This window comes from Rhipicephalus microplus, chromosome 3, assembly GCF_043290135.1.
Source record: "Rhipicephalus microplus isolate Deutch F79 chromosome 3, USDA_Rmic, whole genome shotgun sequence".
Classification (NCBI taxonomy): Eukaryota; Metazoa; Arthropoda; class Arachnida; order Ixodida; family Ixodidae; genus Rhipicephalus; species Rhipicephalus microplus.
In genome coordinates, this window is record NC_134702.1 from 188,833,625 (window position 1) to 188,853,837 (window position 20,213).

Below are 20,213 nucleotides of genomic sequence, written 5' to 3' on the forward strand. Positions count from 1 at the left end.
TTCGATGAGGTGCTTGTGAAGCCTTCTTCGGTTTGGCCGGCTGGCTCTTGAGTAACCACCTCCCCAGATGCTATGTCTGCTTTGGCTGTTGGTTCATCACCACCAGTCGGCGTGACTGTACCTGTTGATGCTTCAGGGTTCACCGCGTCGCCTGCACCTTTCGCCGCGTCTTCAGCCTCGGTCACGTCCATCACCAACTCTGCTGTGTCGTCACCTTCGGCTGATCCGATAGCCGATGCGTACGTGCGCATGCACGCATCTTCGCTGTAGCCGAACCGCCGAGAACGCGAGCATCGGGGTACTTTACACTCTCTTCTAACATGGCCGGTACCTTGGCAGCGCAGACACTGCATTAGCCGACCAGGTGCAACCACAAGTGCCAGTTCACCAGCCACCCTGATTTGATGGGGGAGATCTTCAACCTTCACGCCACTCTTGAGCTTAAGAAGCACAGTCCGTGTGGTTGAACCCTTGTCGCTGACACCCTGAACACGCCAATGCTCTCTTGTGACTTGTACGACCTTCCCATAAGCCGCCAACGCCGTTCGCACGTCTTCATCGTTGACGCCGTACAGCAGCCAATGAAGACGCAGCCGAACCTGCTGATCCTGGGGGTCTACGATGATGCAGCGTCGGCCCTTGACTTTCAGCTCCTTCACATCCAGCAAGCGTTTCGTAGCGTCCGTGTTGTTCATGGTGACTGCCCAGACATGATTTATCTGGTAGGCCCCCAGTGCCAACACCTCCGGCAGCAGTCCTGTAGGTCCGAGCGCGTCTCGGAAATCTTCGACTCGATACGGTCTGCCGCGCACATCACCGTGTAAAAACACGGTGTTTTGCGCGACGCGTCCCTTGGGCAGTGCTGGCAAAATAATCTCATATCCTGCGTCTTGGTCTTCGGTCATCCTGTTACCGCGGCTAGTATGTGCCGCAAACGCCGCTCCTACGGAGCACATCATTCTTGCGTCCGACGCGTGTGAGTGCCGACGAAAGAATGACCACTGAGCTACACCCCCGTTACATCTGGAGCACTCCTTAACGAGTTTCTTGGTGCTAATCAGCTTGTTCAAACAATAACATAATCAATTAGTTGAAATAAACAAAATCATCTCGTCATTGCTGCCTGATACAGTTTTTTCATCATTGAGGAAAGCCGCATATTTATTTAGTCAAAGAAAATGGCAGCGCTGTTCGATGAAATGTGTTTCATGATATGCGCACCGGTAACTCGTGGTGCCGTAGTATTACCACAGGCAATAAAAAAAGATACCGCTAAAGTCGAGAGCACTTTGGAGGTGCCAGGGATTGAACCCGGGACTTCTCACATGCAAAGCGAGCGCTCTACCACTGAGCTATACCTTTTTTTTGCTTTATTGCCTGTTTACAGGCGCATACATCAAACCACAAGCAGAACAAAAACAAGCAGTAACAGTCCGACAGAAACTTAAAATTCCCTAAGTGCTGCTAAGGGCTCCACCCTCGACAACCACTCAGGTAAAATCTCCTGAGTTTTCTGCAGTTCAACATACTTGGCCATACATTCACGGAAATACATTCGTGCAGGCCGTGCATCCTGATCGCGATAGAAACCCGCCATACGGGCCCGCCATAAACAGTGAAGTCCACATAGCATAATCAAATCAAAAGGCATTCCCTCTTCGTCCACTATTGGCAGAAATCTTATACCATATGAATTTAAAGGTAATTCTTTCTGTAACGTCCTTTGAAGTACATCCCAAAAATATACTCCTTCCCAACAATGTAAGAAAACATGGTCAATATTTTCCGGTTTTTTACAGATAAGGCGATTTGTCCCCCAAGGTAATTAAAAACCCCGGTCTGCTTAAAATGTCCTGACTGATAGTGTACCTGTGTGCAGCTTGAAAAAGAAAGACTTCGCGCCAGGAGGCTTTGCATTCTCTTCACTCTTTTAAGCCCATCTTTCCCTTCACCTCCGGCGTACATGGCACGGTACAGCGGTTCAGGTAAAACAACATCGCATACATCTTTGTACAACTTCTTTCGAGTCACTGAAAACAAATATTCATTAGAAAATCTAACAGATAAAAACCGCACACTTAGAATAACCTCTTTAAGATACCCCCGCACAGCACCGGTCATGTCATGAGTGCTAACCACATATCCAGGTAAAGCCCGCGTCACTCTCATTTGGCACACTGTACGTAAGAAAGGGTCCCTTGTGTAGCGAAAAAAAAGAACCTATTTACGACTTGGCGTATGCAAAGATGTGTTAAACCAATCCCTCCGTGTCTCACTTTTCGAAACAGATTAGTTCGACTGCATCTCTCCCAGTTCGAAGCCCACACGAACACTGCGAAGATACGATGGAACTTCTGTATGTTTGACCTTGAACAATGCAATACTTGCATCACATACCAAAGTTTTGAGGCAAAGAAAAGATTACAGACAGTCGCCCTAGCAAACACTGACAGATGATTACCGTTGCATCTATTAGCTTTCGTCCGGATTTCTTTCGCTTGTTCTTGCCAGTAGTTCTCATTATCTTTATAAAATTCCAGTGGCAGCCCTAACTACTTGACAGGTGTGGTCACCCATTTAACATTGGCAAAATAGTCTGGTTTTGATGACCACTCTCCATGCCAGAAACCCAGACACTTTCCCCAGTTTACTAGACTGCCAGTTGCCTTGCCGAACCTTTTAACCACACTGATGGTAGTGGTAACACTATCTTGATCGATACAACAAACAGCCACATCGTCGGCATATGCCAAAATTTTAACTTCGAATTCTTGTAATCTATAGCCACGAATGCAACTGTTTTGAGCTATTGCTAAGCACAAAGATTCTATATATAAACTGAAAAGTAGGGGGCTCAGCGGGCAGCCCTGGCGAACAGAACGCTTTATGTTAATTGTATCTCCTAGCGTCTTATTGATTACCAGTCGGGTTGTGCAGTTCCGGTATGCCATAGATACGCCATCTCCGATTACAAAACCAACGTTGACATGGTCAAGAATGGCAAACAGAAGGTTGTGGGAAACACAATCAAAAGCTTTCTCGAGATCAATCTGTAGAATGGCTACCCCTACTTGATTGGCATCGCTACACTCGAGCACACAGCGCATCTTGTGTATATTAGTCACAATGGAGCGTCCCATAATCCCACATGTTTGGTGAGGCCCTACTAATTCCTTGATTACCCCTTGAAGTCGCCGTGCTAGTACTTTCATTAAAATTTTGTAATCACAATTAGTTAGTGATATCGGTCTATACGAAGAAACTAATTTTAACTTCTCCGAGTGTTCTGTCTTAGGTATCAAAACTGTATGTGCTTCACTAAAGGACCTAGGGAGGACATTAAGGTTATAAGCTTGATTGAAGACATCTGCAAGTACTTGGGATAATTCATTTTTGAACTCCTTATAAAACGAAGCACTAAGCCCGTCCGGCCCTGGAGATTTACCAGGATTCATTTTATCTATAGCCCTTTCTACTTCCGTCGGCGTTATAGATAGCTCTAAAGCTGATTTGGTGTTATCTGACAACTTCGGCATTCTGCTAAGGAACTCCTGCTTAAATTCCTCTGAATCAATGGGCGTGGCAGCGAAGAGTCCTTCGTAGTGTTTGCTAAACGCTCGTCCTATGCTCTCATTGTCCGAAACTTCGATACCGTTGACTTCAATGGCATCTATGTGATTTCGTCTGGCATGACTCTTCTCTAATCCAAGCGCTCGCTTCGTCGGGCGATCATCCACAGTCATTTATGCTGCTCTGGCTCGCACTGGCGCTCCGCGATAGCGTTCCTCCTCATATACCTCTATCCTCTGTTTAATACTCCGCAAATCGTCACCATATACTCCAGGTTTTTCACATTCAAGAGCTGTTCGTCTCTCAAGTGTTCGTCTAAGCTCTTTCTCATTCTTCTTAGATTCAAAAGATAAAACGCTAGATCTCTCTATTACTTTTATTTTGATTCGCTGCTTGAATAGCTGCCATTCTTCTCCTATTTTGCCCATACACTCTTTGTTAATATTACTTATTTCTTTAATAACTGATGCGCTAAACGATTCATCCTTCAAGAGGTTAGAGTTCATTTTCCACTGTTCCCAAGAAAAGGCGTTCCTTTCTTTTTTTGACCCGATATTGCATTTTACAAGACAGTGATCGGAAAAGGAAACAGGGACAACAGTATAACTGCTACACTTGGTTATCGCATCTGCAGTAAGGTAAAGTCGATCCAATCGGGCATTACTTGTGCCTTGAAAGTGGGTATACTTCACATTGCGGGAGCTATGCAAACACTCCTCAACATCTACTAATTCGTGTTCAAAAATCACCTGTGCCAGGACATCACTGCTTCTATCTTTAACGTTGCGCCTGCTTGATCTATCACTTTCATTCAAGACACAGTTGAAATCACCCACCAATAAGAGTTTCCTACCAGTACACACATGTTGTCGTAAATTGGAAAAAAAACCGATCTTTCCTGGCCAATAGTTGGAGCATAAACACATATAATGCGCCATTCAGTGTCACAATAAACAATATCACACCATACTACTTGGCCTGAAGAGCAAGAAAAGACATTTTCTATGACTAATCCTGGCAGTTTTCTAACAAAAAGAACACATCCCCCTGATGTGCCTATGGCCTGGCTCACAGTGGCAAAATACCGTGATGTAAACTTAAGCACCATGCTCCCAGTCTCCTCCTCGCCTTCAACTTTCGTCTCCTGCACTGCAAGCACATCCAGATTTTCTTCCAATAACAACCGGTAGACTTGGCTTTGCTTCTTCTTTGAGGCCAAGCCTCTAACATTCAGCGTGGCGAAGCTAAATGATACTTGAGGCGCCATTACATTCATGTGGAGGAGTTAGGCCCGGAGCATGGCGCTTACCTTGCACGTCTAGCGCTACGCTAGACGCCTCCAGGACCGTCCGACCGCCCGGTTTCACTGCACAGTAGAAGAGAATTGTTTACAGCTTTTTTGTCCGTGGTGCCACCAGCTCTTGCTCTCATGCTGGTGCGTCTGCCAGTCGGCGTCTTTGCCGGTGGTTCTTCCACGCTACTTGCACTGTTCTTGTCTGCCGTCTTAACAGGGTCTTCCAATGGTCTTTTAATGGCTGAAACGGCACCGCTGGGCCAAGAGACGCGGCTGGCGTTGCACGTGTTTCCTTCTATCTTCGTGTCGAGACCAACGCTACAGGAGGCACCATCGACAACTTGGCCTTGCTCCGACGCATGGGCAGACGCTCCGTCTACTTCACAGCCTGCGTCTGTCACCGCATTGTCAGCTGTATCGGTCGATACAGCTGCAGAACCTGGTTGAGTGTCAACAGGTGCCGGTGTAGATTCGTCTACTGATGTTGCAGATGTGCAGTTCAAATTTTCTGCGACTTGATCTCCGCAACCTTCAGCCGCGTCCTCTGCCTCTGTCACGTCCATAATGTGCTCCGACGCATCTTCGACCTCCGCTGACGCGGTCACTGCGGCGTACGAACGGACGCATTCCGCGTCTCCATTCCCGAAACGCCGGCAGCGCGAGCACCGAGGCACCTTACACTCGCGACGCACATGTCCTGTTCCGCTGCAACGCAGGCATTGCATAGGCCGACCTGGGGCTACCACCAAGGCTAATTCACCGGCGACTCGTATCTGATGAGGCAGGTCCTCGACTTTCATACCGCTTTTCAGCTTGATGAAAACAGTGCGGGTCGTCGAATTCTTCTCATTGACTCCTTCCACACGCCAGCGTTCCCGGGTCACTTCCGTAACTTTCCCGAACGCTGCCAACGCCGTGCGAACATCTTCGTCCGAAACGCCGTGTAACAGCCAGTGAAGCCGAAGCCTCACCTTCTGCTCCTGAGGGTCGATAACGAGGCAGCGGCGTCCTTTGACCTGGAGTTCTTTCAGATCAGTCATCCGCTTCGTCGCCTCCTGGCTGTTAAAGGTGACGGCCCACACATGGTTGATCTTGTAGGCGCCCAATGCAATAACGTCGGGAAGCAGTCGTTCCTTCTCCAGAGCGTCTCGGAAATCTTCGACCTTGAAAGGCCTCACTCGAATATCACCGTGCAAAAACACTGTGTTCACAACAATACGTCCTGTTGGCAGATTCGGCAAGATGATCTCATAATCCTTGTCACTTTCGTCTGTAATCCTGTTTCCGCGGCCACCAAGGACCGCCTTTGCCGCTTCGCGGGAGCCCATGATTCCTGCGTCCGACGCGTGCGAGTGCCGGCGAAAGAATGGCCACTGAGCTACACTTCCGTTACCTTTGCAGCACTTATTAACGAGTTTCTTAGTGCTCATCAGCTTGTTCAAACAATAAATTCATCAATTAGTTGAAATAAACAAAATCTTCTCGTCATTGCTGTCTGACACAGTTTTTTCATCATTGAGGAAAGCCGCATATTTCTATAGTCAAAGAAAATGGCAGCGCTGTTCGATGAATTGTATTTCATGATATGCACACCGGTAACTCGTGGTGCCGTAGTATTACAACAGGCAATAAAAAAAGATACCGCTATAGTCGAGAGCGAATTGGAGGTGCCGGTGTTTGAACCCGGGACTTCTCACATGCAAAGCGAGCGCTCTACCACTGAGCTACACCTCCGTTACTTCTGGAGCACTCATTAACGAGTTTCTTGGTGCTCATCAGGATGTTCAAACAATAAAATAATCAATTAGTTGAAATAAACAAAATCTTCTCGTCATTGCTGTCTGACACAGTTTTTTCATCATTGAGGAAAGCCGCATATTTCTATAGTCAAAGAAAATGGCAGCGCTGTTCGATGAAATGTATTTCATGATATGCACACCGGTAACTCGTGGTGCCGCAGTATTACAACAGGCAATAAAAAAAGATACCGCTAAAGTCGAGAGCGAATTGGAGGTGCCGGTGTTTGAACCCGGGACTTCTCACATGCAAAGCGAGCGCTCTACCACTGAGCTACACCCCCGTTACTTCTGGAGCACTCATTAACGAGTTTCTTGGTGCTCATCAGGATGTTCAAACAATAAAATAATCAATTAGTTGAAATAAACAAATCTTCTCGTCATTGCTGTCTGACACAGTTTTTTCATCATTGAGGAAAGCCGCATATTTCTATAGTCAAAGAAAATGGCAGCGCTGTTCGATGAAATGTATTTCATGATATGCACACCGGTAACTCGTGGTGCCGTAGTATTACAACAGGCAATAAAAAAAGATACCGCTAAAGTCGAGAGCGAATTGGAGGTGCTGGTGTTTGAACCCGGGACTTCTCACATGCAAAACGAGCGCTCTACCACTGAGCTACACCCCCGTTACTTCTGGAGCACTCATTAACGAGTTTCTTGGTGCTCATCAGGATGTTCAAACAATAAAATAATCAATTAGTTGAAATAAACAAAATCTTCTCGTCATTGCTGTCTGACACAGTTTTTTCATCATTGAGGAAAGCCCCATATTTCTATAGTCAAAGAAAATGGCAACGCTGTTCGATGAAATGTAATTCATGATATGCACACCGGTAACTCGTGGTGCCGCAGTATTACAACAGGCAATAAAAAAAGATACCGCTAAAGTCGAGAGCGAATTGGAGGTGCCGGTGTTTGAACCCGGGACTTCTCACATGCAAAGCGAGCGCTCTACCACTGAGCTACACCCCCGTTACTTCTGGAGCACTCATTAACAAGTTTCTTGGTGCTCATCAGGATGTTCAAACAATAAAATAATCAATTAGTTGAAATAAACAAAATCTTCTCGTCATTGCTGTCTGACACAGTTTTTTCATCATTGAGGAAAGCCGCATATTTCTATAGTCAAAGAAAATGGCAGCGCTGTTCGATGAAATGTATTTCATGATATGCACACCGGTAACTCGTGGTGCCGTAGTATTACAACAGGCAATAAAAAAAGATACCGCTAAAGTCGAGAGCGAATTGGAGGTGCCGGGGTTTGAACCCGGGACTTCTCACATGCAAAGCGAGCGCTCTACCACTGAGCTACACCCCCGTTACATCTGGAGCACTCATTAACGAGTTTCTTGGTGCTCATCAGGTTGTTCAAACAATAAAATAATCAATTAGTTGAAATAAACAAAATCTTCTCGTCATTGCTGTCTGACACAGTTTTTTCATCATTGAGGAAAGCCGCATATTTCTATAGTCAAAGAAAATGGCAGCGCTGTTCGATGAAATGTATTTCATGATATGCACACCGGTAACTCGTGGTGCCGCAGTATTACAACAGGCAATAAAAAAGATACCGCTAAAGTCGAGAGCGAATTGGAGGTGCCGGGGTTTGAACCCGGGACTTCTCACATGCAAAGCGAGCGCTCTACCACTGAGCTACACCCCCGTTACATCTGGAGCACTCATTAACGAGTTTCTTGGTGCTCATCAGGTTGTTCAAACAATAAAATAATCAATTAGTTGAAATAAACAAAATCTTCTCGTCATTGCTGCCTGACACAGTTTTTCATCATTGAGGAAAGCCGCATATTTCTATAGTCAAAGAAAATGGCAGCGCTGTTCGATGAAATGTATTTTATGATATGCACACCGGTAACTCGTGGTGCCGTAGTATTACAACAGGCAATAAGAAAAGATACCGCTAAAGTCGAGAGCGAATTGGAGGTGCCGGGGTTTGAACCCGGGACTTCTCACATGCAAAGCGAGCGCTCTACCACTGAGCTACACCCCCGTTACTTCTGGAGCACTCATTAACGAGTTTGTTGGTGCTCATCAGGTTGTTCAAACAATAAAATAATCAATTAGTTGAAATAAACAAAATCGTCTCGTCATTGCTGTCTGACACAGTTTTTTCATCATTGAGGAAAGCCGCATATTTCTATAGTCAAAGAAAATGGCAGCGCTGTTCGATGAAATGTATTTCATGATATGCACACCGGTAACTCGTGGTGCCACAGTATTACAACAGGCAATAAATAAAGATACCGCTAAAGTCGAGAGCGAATTGGAGGTGCCGGTGTTTGAACCCGGGACTTCTCACATGCAAAGCAAGTGCTCTACCACTGAGCTACACCCCCGTTACTTCTGGAGCACTCATTAACGAGTTTCTTGGTGCTCATCAGGTTGTTCAAACAATAAAATAATCAATTAGTTGAAATAAACAAAATCGTCTCGTCATTGCTGTCTGACACAGTTTTTTCATCATTGAGGAAAGCCGCATATTTCTATAGTCAAAGAAAATGGCAGCGTTGTTCGATGAAATGTATTTCATGATATGCACACCGGTAACTCGTGGTGCCGTAGTATTACAACAGGCAATAAAAAAAGATACCGCTAAAGTCGAGAGCGAATTGGAGGTGCCGGGGTTTGAACCCGGGACTTCTCACATGCAAAGCGAGCGCTCTACCACTGAGCTACGCCCCCGTTACATCTGGAGCACTCATTAACGAGTTTCTTGGTGCTCATCAGGTTGTTCAAACAATAAAATAATCAATTAGTTGAAATAAACAAAATCTTCTCGTCATTGCTGTCTGACACAGTTTTTTCATCATTGAGGAAAGCCGCATATTTCTATAGTCAAAGAAAATGGCAGCGCTGTTCGATGAAATGTATTTCATGATATGCACACCGGTAACTCGTGGTGCCGTAGTATTACAACAGGCAATAAAAAAAGATACCGCTAAAGTCGAGAGCGAATTGGAGGTGCCGGTGTTTGAACCCGGGACTTCTCACATGCAAAGCGAGCGCTCTACCACTGAGCTACACCCCCGTTACTTCTGGAGCACTCATTAACGAGTTTCTTGGTGCTCATCAGGATGTTCAAACAATAAAATAATCAATTAGTTGAAATAAACAAAATCTTCTCGTCATTGCTGTCTGTCACAGATTTTCATCATTGAGGAAAGCCGCATATTTCTATAGTCAAAGAAAATGGCAGCGCTGTTCGATGAATTGTATTTCATGATATGCACACCGGTAACTCGTGGTGCCGTAGTATTACAACAGGCAATAAAAAAAGATGCCGCTAAAGTCGAGAGCGAATTGGAGGTGCCGGGGTTTGAACCCGGGACTTCTCACATGCAAAGCGAGCGCTCTACCACTGAGATACACCCCCGTTACTTCTGGAGCACTCATTAACGAGTTTCTTGGTGCTCATCAGGATGTTCAAACAATAAAATAATCAATTAGTTGAAATAAACAAAATCTTCTCGTCATTGCTGTCTGACACAGTTTTTTCATCATTGAGGAAAGCCGCATATTTCTATAGTCAAAGAAAATGGCAGCGCTGTTCGATGAAATGTATTTCATGATATGCACACCGGTAACTCGTGGTGTCGTAGTATTACAACAGGCAATAAAAAAAGATACCGCTAAAGTCGAGAGCGAATTGGAGGTGCCGGGGTTTGAACCCGGGACTTCTCACATGCAAAGCGAGCGCTCTACCACTGAGCTACACCCCCGTTACTTCTGGAGCACTCATTAACGAGTTTCTTGGTGCTCATCAGGATGTTCAAACAATAAAATACTCAATTAGTTGAAATAAACAAAATCTTCTCGTCATTGCTGTCTGACAGAGTTTTTTCATCATTGAGGAAAGCCGCATATTTCTATAGTCAAAGAAAATGGCAGCGCTGTTCGATGAAATGTATTTCATGATATGCACACCGGTAACTCGTGGTGCCGTAGTATTACAACAGGCAATAAAAAAAGATACCGCTAAAGTCGAGAGCGAATTGGAGGTGCCGGTGTTTGAACCCGGGACTTCTCACATGCAAAGCGAGCGCTCTACCACTGTGCTACACCCCCGTTACTTCTGGAGCACTCATTAACGAGTTTCTTGGTGCTCATCAGGATGTTCAAACAATAAAATACTCAATTAGTTGAAATAAACAAAATCTTCTCGTCATTGCTGTCTGACACAGTTTTTTCATCATTGAGGAAAGCCGCATATTTCTATAGTCAAAGAAAATGGCAACGCTGTTCGATGAAATGTATTTCATGATATGCACACCGGTAACTCGTGGTGCCGCAGTATTACAACAGGCAATAAAAAAAGATACCGCTAAAGTCGAGAGCGAATTGGAGGTGCCGGTGTTTGAACCCGGGACTTCTCACATGCAAAGCGAGCGATCTACCACTGAGCTACACCCCCGTTACTTCTGGAGCACTTATTAACGAGTTTCTTGGTGCTCATCAGGATGTTCAAACAATAAAATAATCAATTAGTTGAAATAAACAAAATCTTCTCGTCATTGCTGTCTGACACAGTTTTTTCATCATTGAGGAAAGCCGCATATTTCTATAGTCAAAGAAAATGGCAGCGCTGTTCGATGAAATGTATTTCATGATATGCTCACCGGTAACTCGTGGTGCCGTAGTATTACAACAGGCAATAAAAAAAGATACCGCTAAAGTCGAGAGCGAATTGGAGGTGCCGGTGTTTGAACCCGGGACTTCTCACATGCAAAGCGAGCGCTCTACCACTGAGCCACACCCCCGTTACTTCTGGAGCACTCATTAACGAGTTTCTTGGTGCTCATCAGGTTGTTCAAACAATAAAATAATCAATTAGTTGAAATAAACAAAATCTTCTCATTGCTGTTTGACACAGTTTTTTCATCATTGAGGAAAGCCGCATATTTCTATAGTCAAAGAAAATGGCAGCGCTGTTCAATGAAATGTATTTCATGATATGCACACCGGTAACTCGTGGTGCCGTAGTATTACAACAGGCAATAAAAAAGATACCGCTAAAGTCGAGAGCGAATTGGAGGTGCCGGGGTTTGAACCCGGGACTTCTCACATGCAAAGCGAGCGCTCTACCACTGAGCTACACCCCCGTTACATCTGGAGCACTCATTAACGAGTTTCTTGGTGCTCATCAGGTTGTTCAAACAATAAAATAATCAATTAGTTGAAATAAACAAAATCGTCTCGTCATTGCTGTCTGACACAGTTTTTTCATCATTGAGGAAAGCCGCATATTTCTATAGTCAAAGAAAATGGCAGCGCTGTTCGATGAAATGTATTTCATGATATGCACACCGGTAACTCGTGGTGCCATAGTATTACAACAGGCAATAAAAAAAGATACCGCTAAAGTCGAGAGCGAATTGGAGGTGCCGGGGTTTGAACCCGGGACTTCTCACATGCAAAGCGAGCGCTCTACCACTGAGCTACACCCCCGTTACATCTGGAGCACTCATTAACGAGTTTCTTGGTGCTCATCAGGTTGTTCAAACAATAAAATAATCAATTAGTTGAAATAAACAAAATCTTCTCGTCATTGCTGTCTGACACAGTTTTTTCATCATTGAGGAAAGCCGCATATTTCTATAGTCAAAGAAAATGGCAGCGCTGTTCGATGAAATGTATTTCATGATATGCACACCAGTAACTCGTGGTGCCGCAGTATTACAACAGGCAATAAAAAAAGATACCGCTAAAGTCGAGAGCGAATTGGAGGTGCCGGTGTTTGAACCCGGGACTTCTCACATGCAAAGCGAGCGCTCTACCACTGAGCTACACCCCCGTTACATTTGGAGCACTCATTAACGAGTTTCTTGGTGCTCATCAGGTTGTTCAAACAATAAAATAATCAATTAGTTGAAATAAACAAAATCGTCTCGTCATTGCTGTCTGACACAGTTTTTTCATCATTGAGGAAAGCCGCATATTTCTATAGTCAAAGAAAATGGCAGCGCTGTTCGATGAAATGTATTTCATGATATGCACACCGGTAACTCGTGGTGCCGTAGTATTACAACAGGCAATAAAAAAAGATACCGCTAAAGTCGAGAGCGAATTGGAGGTGCCGGGGTTTGAACCCGGGACTTCTCACATGCAAAGCGAGCGCTCTACCACTGAGCTACACCCCCGTTACATCTGGAGCACTCATTAACGAGTTTCTTGGTGCTCATCAGGTTGTTCAAACAATAAAATAATCAATTAGTTGAAATAAACAAAATCGTCTCGTCATTGCTGTCTGACACAGTTTTTTCATCATTGAGGAAAGCCGCATATTTCTATAGTCAAAGAAAAGGCAGCGCTGTTCGATGAAATGTATTTCATGATATGCACACCGGTAACTCGTGGTGCCATAGTATTACAACAGGCAATAAAAAAAGATACCGCTAAAGTCGAGAGCGAATTGGAGGTGCCGGGGTTTGAACCCGGGACTTCTCACATGCAAAGCGAGCGCTCTACCACTGAGCTACACCCCCGTTACATCTGGAGCACTCATTAACGAGTTTCTTGGTGCTCATCAGGTTGTTCAAACAATAAAATAATCAATTAGTTGAAATAAACAAAATCTTCTCGTCATTGCTGTCTGACACAGTTTTTTCATCATTGAGGAAAGCCGCATATTTCTATAGTCAAAGAAAATGGCAGCGCTGTTCGATGAAATGTATTTCATGATATGCACACCAGTAACTCGTGGTGCCGCAGTATTACAACAGGCAATAAAAAAAGATACCGCTAAAGTCGAGAGCGAATTGGAGGTGCCGGTGTTTGAGCCCGGGACTTCTCACATGCAAAGCGAGCGCTCTACCACTGAGCTACACCCCCGTTACATCTGGAGCACTCATTAACGAGTTTCTTGGTGCTCATCAGGTTGTTCAAACAATAAAATAATCAATTAGTTGAAATAAACAAAATCTTCTCGTCATTGCTGTCTGACACAGTTTTTTCATCATTGAGGAAAGCCGCATATTTCTATAGTCAAAGAAAATGGCAGCGCTGTTCGATGAAATGTATTTCATGATATGCACACCGGTAACTCGTGGTGCCGCAGTATTACAACAGGCAATAAAAAAAGATACCGCTAAAGTCGAGAGCGAATTGGAGGTGCCGGTGTTTGAACCCGGGACTTCTCACATGCAAAGCGAGCGCTCTACCACTGAGCTACACCCCCGTTACTTCTGGAGCACTCATTAACGAGTTTCTTGGTGCTCATCAGGATGTTCAAACAATAAAATAATCAATTAGTTGAAATAAACAAAATCTTCTCGTCATTGCTGCCTGACACAGTTTTTTCATCATTGAGGAAAGCCGCATATTTCTATAGTCAAAGAAAATGGCAGCGCTGTTCGATGAAATGTATTTCATGATATGCACACCGGTAACTCGTGGTGCCACAGTATTACAACAGGCAATAAAAAAAGATACCGCTAAAGTCGAGAGCGAATTGGAGGTGCCGGTGTTTGAACCCGGGACTTCTCACATGCAAAGCGAGTGCTCTACCACTGAGCTACACCCCCGTTACTTCTGGAGCACTCATTAACGAGTTTCTTGGTGCTCATCAGGTTGTTCAAACAATAAAATAATCAATTAGTTGAAATAAACAAAATCGTCTCGTCATTGCTGTCTGACACAGTTTTTTCATCATTGAGGAAAGCCGCATATTTCTATAGTCAAAGAAAATGGCAGCGTTGTTCGATGAAATGTATTTCATGATATGCACACCGGTAACTCGTGGTGCCGTAGTATTACAACAGGCAATAAAAAAAGATACCGCTAAAGTCTAGAGCGAATTGGAGGTGCCGGGGTTTGAACCCGGGACTTCTCACATGCAAAGCGAGCGCTCTACCACTGAGCTACGCCCCCGTTACATCTGGAGCACTCATTAACGAGTTTCTTGGTGCTCATCAGGTTGTTCAAACAATAAAATAATCAATTAGTTGAAATAAACAAAATCTTCTCGTCATTGCTGTCTGACACAGTTTTTTCATCATTGAGGAAAGCCGCATATTTCTATAGTCAAAGAAAATGGCAGCGCTGTTCGATGAATTGTATTTCATGATATGCACACCGGTAACTCGTGGTGCCGTAGTATTACAACAGGCAATAAAAAAAGATGCCGCTAAAGTCGAGAGCGAATTGGAGGTGCCGGGGTTTGAACCCGGGACTTCTCACATGCAAAGCGAGCGCTCTACCACTGAGCTACACCCCCGTTACTTCTGGAGCACTCATTAACGAGTTTCTTGGTGCTCATCAGGATGTTCAAACAATAAAATAATCAATTAGTTGAAATAAACAAAATCTTCTCGTCATTGCTGTCTGACACAGTTTTTTCATCATTGAGGAAAGCCGCATATTTCTATAGTCAAAGAAAATGGCAGCGCTGTTCGATGAAATGTATTTCATGATATGCACACCGGTAACTCGTGGTGCCGTAGTATTACAACAGGCAATAAAAAAAGATACCGCTAAAGTCGAGAGCGAATTGGAGGTGCCGGGGTTTGAACCCGGGACTTCTCACATGCAAAGCGAGCGCTCTACCACTGAGCTACACCCCCGTTACTTCTGGAGCACTCATTAACGAGTTTCTTGGTGCTCATCAGGATGTTCAAACAATAAAATAATCAATTAGTTGAAATAAACAAAATCTTCTCGTCATTGCTGTCTGACACAGTTTTTTCATCATTGAGGAAAGCCGCATATTTCTATAGTCAAAGAAAATGGCAGCGCTGTTCGATGAAATGTATTTCATGATATGCACACCGGTAACTCGTGGTGCCGTAGTATTACAACAGGCAATAAAAAAAGATACCGCTAAAGTCGAGAGCGAATTGGAGGTGCCGGTGTTTGAACCCGGGACTTCTCACATGCAAAGCGAGCGCTCTACCACTGAGCTACACCCCCGTTACTTCTGGAGCACTCATTAACGAGTTTCTTGGTGCTCATCAGGATGTTCAAACAATAAAATAATCAATTAGTTGAAATAAACAAAATCTTCTCGTCATTGCTGTCTGACACAGTTTTTTCATCATTGAGGAAAGCCGCATATTTCTATAGTCAAAGAAAATGGCAACGCTGTTCGATGAAATGTATTTCATGATATGCACACCGGTAACTCGTGGTGCCGCAGTATTACAACAGGCAATAAAAAAAGATACCGCTAAAGTCGAGAGCGAATTGGAGGTGCCGGTGTTTGAACCCGGGACTTCTCACATGCAAAGCGAGCGCTCTACCACTGAGCCACACCCCCGTTACTTCTGGAGCACTCATTAACGAGTTTCTTGGTGCTCATCAGGTTGTTCAAACAATAAAATAATCAATTAGTTGAAATAAACAAAATCGTCTCGTCATTGCTGTCTGACACAGTTTTTTCATCATTGAGGAAAGCCGCATATTTCTATAGTCAAAGAAAATGGCAGCGCTGTTCGATGAAATGTATTTCATGATATGCACACCGGTAACTCGTGGTGCCACAGTATTACAACAGGCAATAAAAAAAGATACCGCTAAAGTCGAGAGCGAATTGGAGGTGCCGGTGTTTGAACCCGGGACTTCTCACATGCAAAGCGAGCGCTCTACCACTGAGCCACACCCCCGTTACTTCTGGAGCACTCATTAACGAGTTTCTTGGTGCTCATCAGGTTGTTCAAACAATAAAATAATCAATTAGTTGAAATAAACAAAATCGTCTCGTCATTGCTGTCTGACACAGTTTTTTCATCATTGAGGAAAGCCGCATATTTCTATAGTCAAAGAAAATGGCAGCGCTGTTCGATGAAATGTATTTCATGATATGCACACCGGTAACTCGTGGTGCCACAGTATTACAACAGGCAATAAAAAAAGATACCGCTAAAGTCGAGAGCGAATTGGAGGTGCCGGTGTTTGAACCCGGGACTTCTCACATGCAAAGCGAGTGCTCTACCACTGAGCTACACCCCCGTTACTTCTGGAGCACTCATTAACGAGTTTCTTGGTGCTCATCAGGTTGTTCAAATAATAAAATAATCAATTAGTTGAAATAAACAAAATCGTCTCGTCATTGCTGTCTGACACAGTTTTTTCATCATTGAGGAAAGCCGCATATTTCTATAGTCAAAGAAAATGGCAGCGTTGTTCGATGAAATGTATTTCATGATATGCACACCGGTAACTCGTGGTGCCGTAGTATTACAACAGGCAATAAAAAAAGATACCGCTAAAGTCTAGAGCGAATTGGAGGTGCCGGGGTTTGAACCCGGGACTTCTCACATGCAAAGCGAGCGCTCTACCACTGAGCTACGCCCCCGTTACATCTGGAGCACTCATTAACGAGTTTCTTGGTGCTCATCAGGTTGTTCAAACAATAAAATAATCAATTAGTTGAAATAAACAAAATCTTCTCGTCATTGCTGTCTGACACAGTTTTTTCATCATTGAGGAAAGCCGCATATTTCTATAGTCAAAGAAAATGGCAGCGCTGTTCGATGAAATGTATTTCATGATATGCACACCGGTAACTCGTGGTGCCGTAGTATTACAACAGGCAATAAAAAAAGATACCGCTAAAGTCGAGAGCGAATTGGAGGTGCCGGTGTTTGAACCCGGGACTTCTCACATGCAAAGCGAGCGCTCTACCACTGAGCTACACCCCCGTTACTTCTGGAGCACTCATTAACGAGTTTCTTGGTGCTCATCAGGATGTTCAAACAATAAAATAATCAATTAGTTGAAATAAACAAAATCTTCTCGTCATTGCTGTCTGACACAGATTTTCATCATTGAGGAAAGCCGCATATTTCTATAGTCAAAGAAAATGGCAGCGCTGTTCGATGAATTGTATTTCATGATATGCACACCGGTAACTCGTGGTGCCGTAGTATTACAACAGGCAATAAAAAAAGATGCCGCTAAAGTCGAGAGCGAATTGGAGGTGCCGGGGTTTGAACCCGGGACTTCTCACATGCAAAGCGAGCGCTCTACCACTGAGCTACACCCCCGTTACTTCTGGAGCACTTATTAACGAGTTTCTTGGTGCTCATCAGGATGTTCAAACAATAAAATAATCAATTAGTTGAAATAAACAAAATCTTCTCGTCATTGCTGTCTGACACAGTTTTTTCATCATTGAGGAAAGCCGCATATTTCTATAGTCAAAGAAAATGGCAGCGCTGTTCGATGAAATGTATTTCATGATATGCTCACCGGTAACTCGTGGTGCCGTAGTATTACAACAGGCAATAAAAAAAGATACCGCTAAAGTCGAGAGCGAATTGGAGGTGCCGGTGTTTGAACCCGGGACTTCTCACATGCAAAGCGAGCGCTCTACCACTGAGCCACACCCCCGTTACTTCTGGAGCACTCATTAACGAGTTTCTTGGTGCTCATCAGGTTGTTCAAACAATAAAATAATCAATTAGTTGAAATAAACAAAATCGTCTCGTCATTGCTGTCTGACACAGTTTTTTCATCATTGAGGAAAGCCGCATATTTCTATAGTCAAAGAAAATGGCAGCGCTGTTCGATGAAATGTATTTCATGATATGCACACCGGTAACTCGTGGTGCCACAGTATTACAACAGGCAATAAAAAAAGATACCGCTAAAGTCGAGAGCGAATTGGAGGTGCCGGTGTTTGAACCCGGGACTTCTCACATGCAAAGCGAGTGCTCTACCACTGAGCTACACCCCCGTTACTTCTGGAGCACTCATTAACGAGTTTCTTGGTGCTCATCAGGTTGTTCAAATAATAAAATAATCAATTAGTTGAAATAAACAAAATCGTCTCGTCATTGCTGTCTGACACAGTTTTTTCATCATTGAGGAAAGCCGCATATTTCTATAGTCAAAGAAAATGGCAGCGTTGTTCGATGAAATGTATTTCATGATATGCACACCGGTAACTCGTGGTGCCGTAGTATTACAACAGGCAATAAAAAAAGATACCGCTAAAGTCTAGAGCGAATTGGAGGTGCCGGGGTTTGAACCCGGGACTTCTCACATGCAAAGCGAGCGCTCTACCACTGAGCTACGCCCCCGTTACATCTGGAGCACTCATTAACGAGTTTCTTGGTGCTCATCAGGTTGTTCAAACAATAAAATAATCAATTAGTTGAAATAAACAAAATCTTCTCGTCATTGCTGTCTGACACAGTTTTTTCATCATTGAGGAAAGCCGCATATTTCTATAGTCAAAGAAAATGGCAGCGCTGTTCGATGAAATGTATTTCATGATATGCACACCGGTAACTCGTGGTGCCGTAGTATTACAACAGGCAATAAAAAAAGATACCGCTAAAGTCGAGAGCGAATTGGAGGTGCCGGTGTTTGAACCCGGGACTTCTCACATGCAAAGCGAGCGCTCTACCACTGAGCTACACCCCCGTTACTTCTGGAGCACTCATTAACGAGTTTCTTGGTGCTCATCAGGATGTTCAAACAATAAAATAATCAATTAGTTGAAATAAACAAAATCTTCTCGTCATTGCTGTCTGACACAGATTTTCATCATTGAGGAAAGCCGCATATTTCTATAGTCAAAGAAAATGGCAGCGTTGTTCGATGAATTGTATTTCATGATATGCACACCGGTAACTCGTGGTGCCGTAGTATTACAACAGGCAATAAAAAAAGATGCCGCTAAAGTCGAGAGCGAATTGGAGGTGCCGGGGTTTGAACCCGGGACTTCTCACATGCAAAGCGAGCGCTCTACCACTGAGCTACACCCCCGTTACTTCTGGAGCACTCATTAACGAGTTTCTTGGTGCTCATCAGGATGTTCAAACAATAAAATAATCAATTAGTTGAAATAAACAAAATCTTCTCGTCATTGCTGTCTGACACAGTTTTTTCATCATTGAGGAAAGCCGCATATTTCTATAGTCAAAGAAAATGGCAGCGCTGTTCGATGAAATGTATTTCATGATATGCACACCGGTAACTCGTGGTGCCGTAGTATTACAACAGGCAATAAAAAAAGATACCGCTAAAGTCGAGAGCGAATTGGAGGTGCCGGGGTTTGAACCCGGGACTTCTCACATGCAAAGCGAGCGCTCTACCACTGAGCTACACCCCCGTTACTTCTGGAGCACTCATTAACGAGTTTCTTGGTGCTCATCAGGATGTTCAAACAATAAAATAATCAATTAGTTGAAATAAACAAAATCTTCTCGTCATTGCTGTCTGACACAGTTTTTTCATCATTGAGGAAAGCCGCATATTTCTATAGTCAAAGAAAATGGCAGCGCTGTTCGATGAAATGTATTTCATGATATGCACACCGGTAACTCGTGGTGCCGTAGTATTACAACAGGCAATAAAAAAAGATACCGCTAAAGTCGAGAGCGAATTGGAGGTGCCGGTGTTTGAACCCGGGACTTCTCACATGCAAAGCGAGCGCTCTACCACTGAGCTACACCCCCGTTACTTCTGGAGCACTCATTAACGAGTTTCTTGGTGCTCATCAGGATGTTCAAACAATAAAATAATCAATTAGTTGAAATAAACAAAATCTTCTCGTCATTGCTGTCTGACACAGTTTTTTCATCATTGAG

General features: G+C 44.0%; 39 non-coding genes across 39 annotated transcripts; all 39 read right to left on the bottom strand.

The window, feature by feature from the left end:
* Window positions 1-6,526: 6,526 nt before the first annotated feature.
* On the bottom strand, window positions 6,527-6,598 carry TRNAA-UGC (transfer RNA alanine (anticodon UGC)). Its single transcript has one exon. It is a non-coding gene; the product is annotated as a tRNA-Ala (tRNA).
* A 274-nt stretch (window positions 6,599-6,872) lies between these two features.
* Window positions 6,873-6,944, bottom strand: TRNAA-UGC (transfer RNA alanine (anticodon UGC)). Its single transcript has one exon. It is a non-coding gene; the product is annotated as a tRNA-Ala (tRNA).
* Window positions 6,945-7,563: 619 nt separating this feature from the next.
* On the bottom strand, window positions 7,564-7,635 carry TRNAA-UGC (transfer RNA alanine (anticodon UGC)). Its single transcript has one exon. It is a non-coding gene; the product is annotated as a tRNA-Ala (tRNA).
* A 274-nt stretch (window positions 7,636-7,909) lies between these two features.
* On the bottom strand, window positions 7,910-7,981 carry TRNAA-UGC (transfer RNA alanine (anticodon UGC)). The gene has a single exon. It is a non-coding gene; the product is annotated as a tRNA-Ala (tRNA).
* A 273-nt stretch (window positions 7,982-8,254) lies between these two features.
* TRNAA-UGC (transfer RNA alanine (anticodon UGC)) lies at window positions 8,255-8,326 on the bottom strand. Its single transcript has one exon. It is a non-coding gene; the product is annotated as a tRNA-Ala (tRNA).
* Window positions 8,327-8,599: 273 nt separating this feature from the next.
* Window positions 8,600-8,671, bottom strand: TRNAA-UGC (transfer RNA alanine (anticodon UGC)). The gene has a single exon. It is a non-coding gene; the product is annotated as a tRNA-Ala (tRNA).
* Window positions 8,672-8,945: 274 nt separating this feature from the next.
* TRNAA-UGC (transfer RNA alanine (anticodon UGC)) lies at window positions 8,946-9,017 on the bottom strand. Its single transcript has one exon. It is a non-coding gene; the product is annotated as a tRNA-Ala (tRNA).
* Window positions 9,018-9,291: 274 nt separating this feature from the next.
* Window positions 9,292-9,363, bottom strand: TRNAA-UGC (transfer RNA alanine (anticodon UGC)). Its single transcript has one exon. It is a non-coding gene; the product is annotated as a tRNA-Ala (tRNA).
* A 274-nt stretch (window positions 9,364-9,637) lies between these two features.
* TRNAA-UGC (transfer RNA alanine (anticodon UGC)) lies at window positions 9,638-9,709 on the bottom strand. The gene has a single exon. It is a non-coding gene; the product is annotated as a tRNA-Ala (tRNA).
* Window positions 9,710-9,982: 273 nt separating this feature from the next.
* Window positions 9,983-10,054, bottom strand: TRNAA-UGC (transfer RNA alanine (anticodon UGC)). The gene has a single exon. It is a non-coding gene; the product is annotated as a tRNA-Ala (tRNA).
* Window positions 10,055-10,328: 274 nt separating this feature from the next.
* TRNAA-UGC (transfer RNA alanine (anticodon UGC)) lies at window positions 10,329-10,400 on the bottom strand. The gene has a single exon. It is a non-coding gene; the product is annotated as a tRNA-Ala (tRNA).
* Window positions 10,401-10,674: 274 nt separating this feature from the next.
* On the bottom strand, window positions 10,675-10,746 carry TRNAA-UGC (transfer RNA alanine (anticodon UGC)). The gene has a single exon. It is a non-coding gene; the product is annotated as a tRNA-Ala (tRNA).
* Window positions 10,747-11,020: 274 nt separating this feature from the next.
* TRNAA-UGC (transfer RNA alanine (anticodon UGC)) lies at window positions 11,021-11,092 on the bottom strand. Its single transcript has one exon. It is a non-coding gene; the product is annotated as a tRNA-Ala (tRNA).
* Window positions 11,093-11,366: 274 nt separating this feature from the next.
* TRNAA-UGC (transfer RNA alanine (anticodon UGC)) lies at window positions 11,367-11,438 on the bottom strand. The gene has a single exon. It is a non-coding gene; the product is annotated as a tRNA-Ala (tRNA).
* A 270-nt stretch (window positions 11,439-11,708) lies between these two features.
* TRNAA-UGC (transfer RNA alanine (anticodon UGC)) lies at window positions 11,709-11,780 on the bottom strand. Its single transcript has one exon. It is a non-coding gene; the product is annotated as a tRNA-Ala (tRNA).
* Window positions 11,781-12,054: 274 nt separating this feature from the next.
* Window positions 12,055-12,126, bottom strand: TRNAA-UGC (transfer RNA alanine (anticodon UGC)). The gene has a single exon. It is a non-coding gene; the product is annotated as a tRNA-Ala (tRNA).
* Window positions 12,127-12,400: 274 nt separating this feature from the next.
* TRNAA-UGC (transfer RNA alanine (anticodon UGC)) lies at window positions 12,401-12,472 on the bottom strand. The gene has a single exon. It is a non-coding gene; the product is annotated as a tRNA-Ala (tRNA).
* Window positions 12,473-12,746: 274 nt separating this feature from the next.
* TRNAA-UGC (transfer RNA alanine (anticodon UGC)) lies at window positions 12,747-12,818 on the bottom strand. Its single transcript has one exon. It is a non-coding gene; the product is annotated as a tRNA-Ala (tRNA).
* Window positions 12,819-13,091: 273 nt separating this feature from the next.
* Window positions 13,092-13,163, bottom strand: TRNAA-UGC (transfer RNA alanine (anticodon UGC)). The gene has a single exon. It is a non-coding gene; the product is annotated as a tRNA-Ala (tRNA).
* A 274-nt stretch (window positions 13,164-13,437) lies between these two features.
* On the bottom strand, window positions 13,438-13,509 carry TRNAA-UGC (transfer RNA alanine (anticodon UGC)). The gene has a single exon. It is a non-coding gene; the product is annotated as a tRNA-Ala (tRNA).
* A 274-nt stretch (window positions 13,510-13,783) lies between these two features.
* Window positions 13,784-13,855, bottom strand: TRNAA-UGC (transfer RNA alanine (anticodon UGC)). The gene has a single exon. It is a non-coding gene; the product is annotated as a tRNA-Ala (tRNA).
* A 274-nt stretch (window positions 13,856-14,129) lies between these two features.
* On the bottom strand, window positions 14,130-14,201 carry TRNAA-UGC (transfer RNA alanine (anticodon UGC)). Its single transcript has one exon. It is a non-coding gene; the product is annotated as a tRNA-Ala (tRNA).
* Window positions 14,202-14,475: 274 nt separating this feature from the next.
* On the bottom strand, window positions 14,476-14,547 carry TRNAA-UGC (transfer RNA alanine (anticodon UGC)). Its single transcript has one exon. It is a non-coding gene; the product is annotated as a tRNA-Ala (tRNA).
* Window positions 14,548-14,821: 274 nt separating this feature from the next.
* On the bottom strand, window positions 14,822-14,893 carry TRNAA-UGC (transfer RNA alanine (anticodon UGC)). The gene has a single exon. It is a non-coding gene; the product is annotated as a tRNA-Ala (tRNA).
* A 274-nt stretch (window positions 14,894-15,167) lies between these two features.
* Window positions 15,168-15,239, bottom strand: TRNAA-UGC (transfer RNA alanine (anticodon UGC)). The gene has a single exon. It is a non-coding gene; the product is annotated as a tRNA-Ala (tRNA).
* A 274-nt stretch (window positions 15,240-15,513) lies between these two features.
* On the bottom strand, window positions 15,514-15,585 carry TRNAA-UGC (transfer RNA alanine (anticodon UGC)). The gene has a single exon. It is a non-coding gene; the product is annotated as a tRNA-Ala (tRNA).
* Window positions 15,586-15,859: 274 nt separating this feature from the next.
* Window positions 15,860-15,931, bottom strand: TRNAA-UGC (transfer RNA alanine (anticodon UGC)). Its single transcript has one exon. It is a non-coding gene; the product is annotated as a tRNA-Ala (tRNA).
* A 274-nt stretch (window positions 15,932-16,205) lies between these two features.
* On the bottom strand, window positions 16,206-16,277 carry TRNAA-UGC (transfer RNA alanine (anticodon UGC)). The gene has a single exon. It is a non-coding gene; the product is annotated as a tRNA-Ala (tRNA).
* A 274-nt stretch (window positions 16,278-16,551) lies between these two features.
* Window positions 16,552-16,623, bottom strand: TRNAA-UGC (transfer RNA alanine (anticodon UGC)). The gene has a single exon. It is a non-coding gene; the product is annotated as a tRNA-Ala (tRNA).
* A 274-nt stretch (window positions 16,624-16,897) lies between these two features.
* TRNAA-UGC (transfer RNA alanine (anticodon UGC)) lies at window positions 16,898-16,969 on the bottom strand. The gene has a single exon. It is a non-coding gene; the product is annotated as a tRNA-Ala (tRNA).
* Window positions 16,970-17,243: 274 nt separating this feature from the next.
* On the bottom strand, window positions 17,244-17,315 carry TRNAA-UGC (transfer RNA alanine (anticodon UGC)). The gene has a single exon. It is a non-coding gene; the product is annotated as a tRNA-Ala (tRNA).
* Window positions 17,316-17,588: 273 nt separating this feature from the next.
* TRNAA-UGC (transfer RNA alanine (anticodon UGC)) lies at window positions 17,589-17,660 on the bottom strand. The gene has a single exon. It is a non-coding gene; the product is annotated as a tRNA-Ala (tRNA).
* A 274-nt stretch (window positions 17,661-17,934) lies between these two features.
* TRNAA-UGC (transfer RNA alanine (anticodon UGC)) lies at window positions 17,935-18,006 on the bottom strand. The gene has a single exon. It is a non-coding gene; the product is annotated as a tRNA-Ala (tRNA).
* A 274-nt stretch (window positions 18,007-18,280) lies between these two features.
* TRNAA-UGC (transfer RNA alanine (anticodon UGC)) lies at window positions 18,281-18,352 on the bottom strand. The gene has a single exon. It is a non-coding gene; the product is annotated as a tRNA-Ala (tRNA).
* Window positions 18,353-18,626: 274 nt separating this feature from the next.
* Window positions 18,627-18,698, bottom strand: TRNAA-UGC (transfer RNA alanine (anticodon UGC)). The gene has a single exon. It is a non-coding gene; the product is annotated as a tRNA-Ala (tRNA).
* Window positions 18,699-18,972: 274 nt separating this feature from the next.
* Window positions 18,973-19,044, bottom strand: TRNAA-UGC (transfer RNA alanine (anticodon UGC)). The gene has a single exon. It is a non-coding gene; the product is annotated as a tRNA-Ala (tRNA).
* A 273-nt stretch (window positions 19,045-19,317) lies between these two features.
* TRNAA-UGC (transfer RNA alanine (anticodon UGC)) lies at window positions 19,318-19,389 on the bottom strand. The gene has a single exon. It is a non-coding gene; the product is annotated as a tRNA-Ala (tRNA).
* Window positions 19,390-19,663: 274 nt separating this feature from the next.
* On the bottom strand, window positions 19,664-19,735 carry TRNAA-UGC (transfer RNA alanine (anticodon UGC)). The gene has a single exon. It is a non-coding gene; the product is annotated as a tRNA-Ala (tRNA).
* Window positions 19,736-20,009: 274 nt separating this feature from the next.
* Window positions 20,010-20,081, bottom strand: TRNAA-UGC (transfer RNA alanine (anticodon UGC)). The gene has a single exon. It is a non-coding gene; the product is annotated as a tRNA-Ala (tRNA).
* Between the last annotated feature and the right edge of the window lie 132 nt (window positions 20,082-20,213).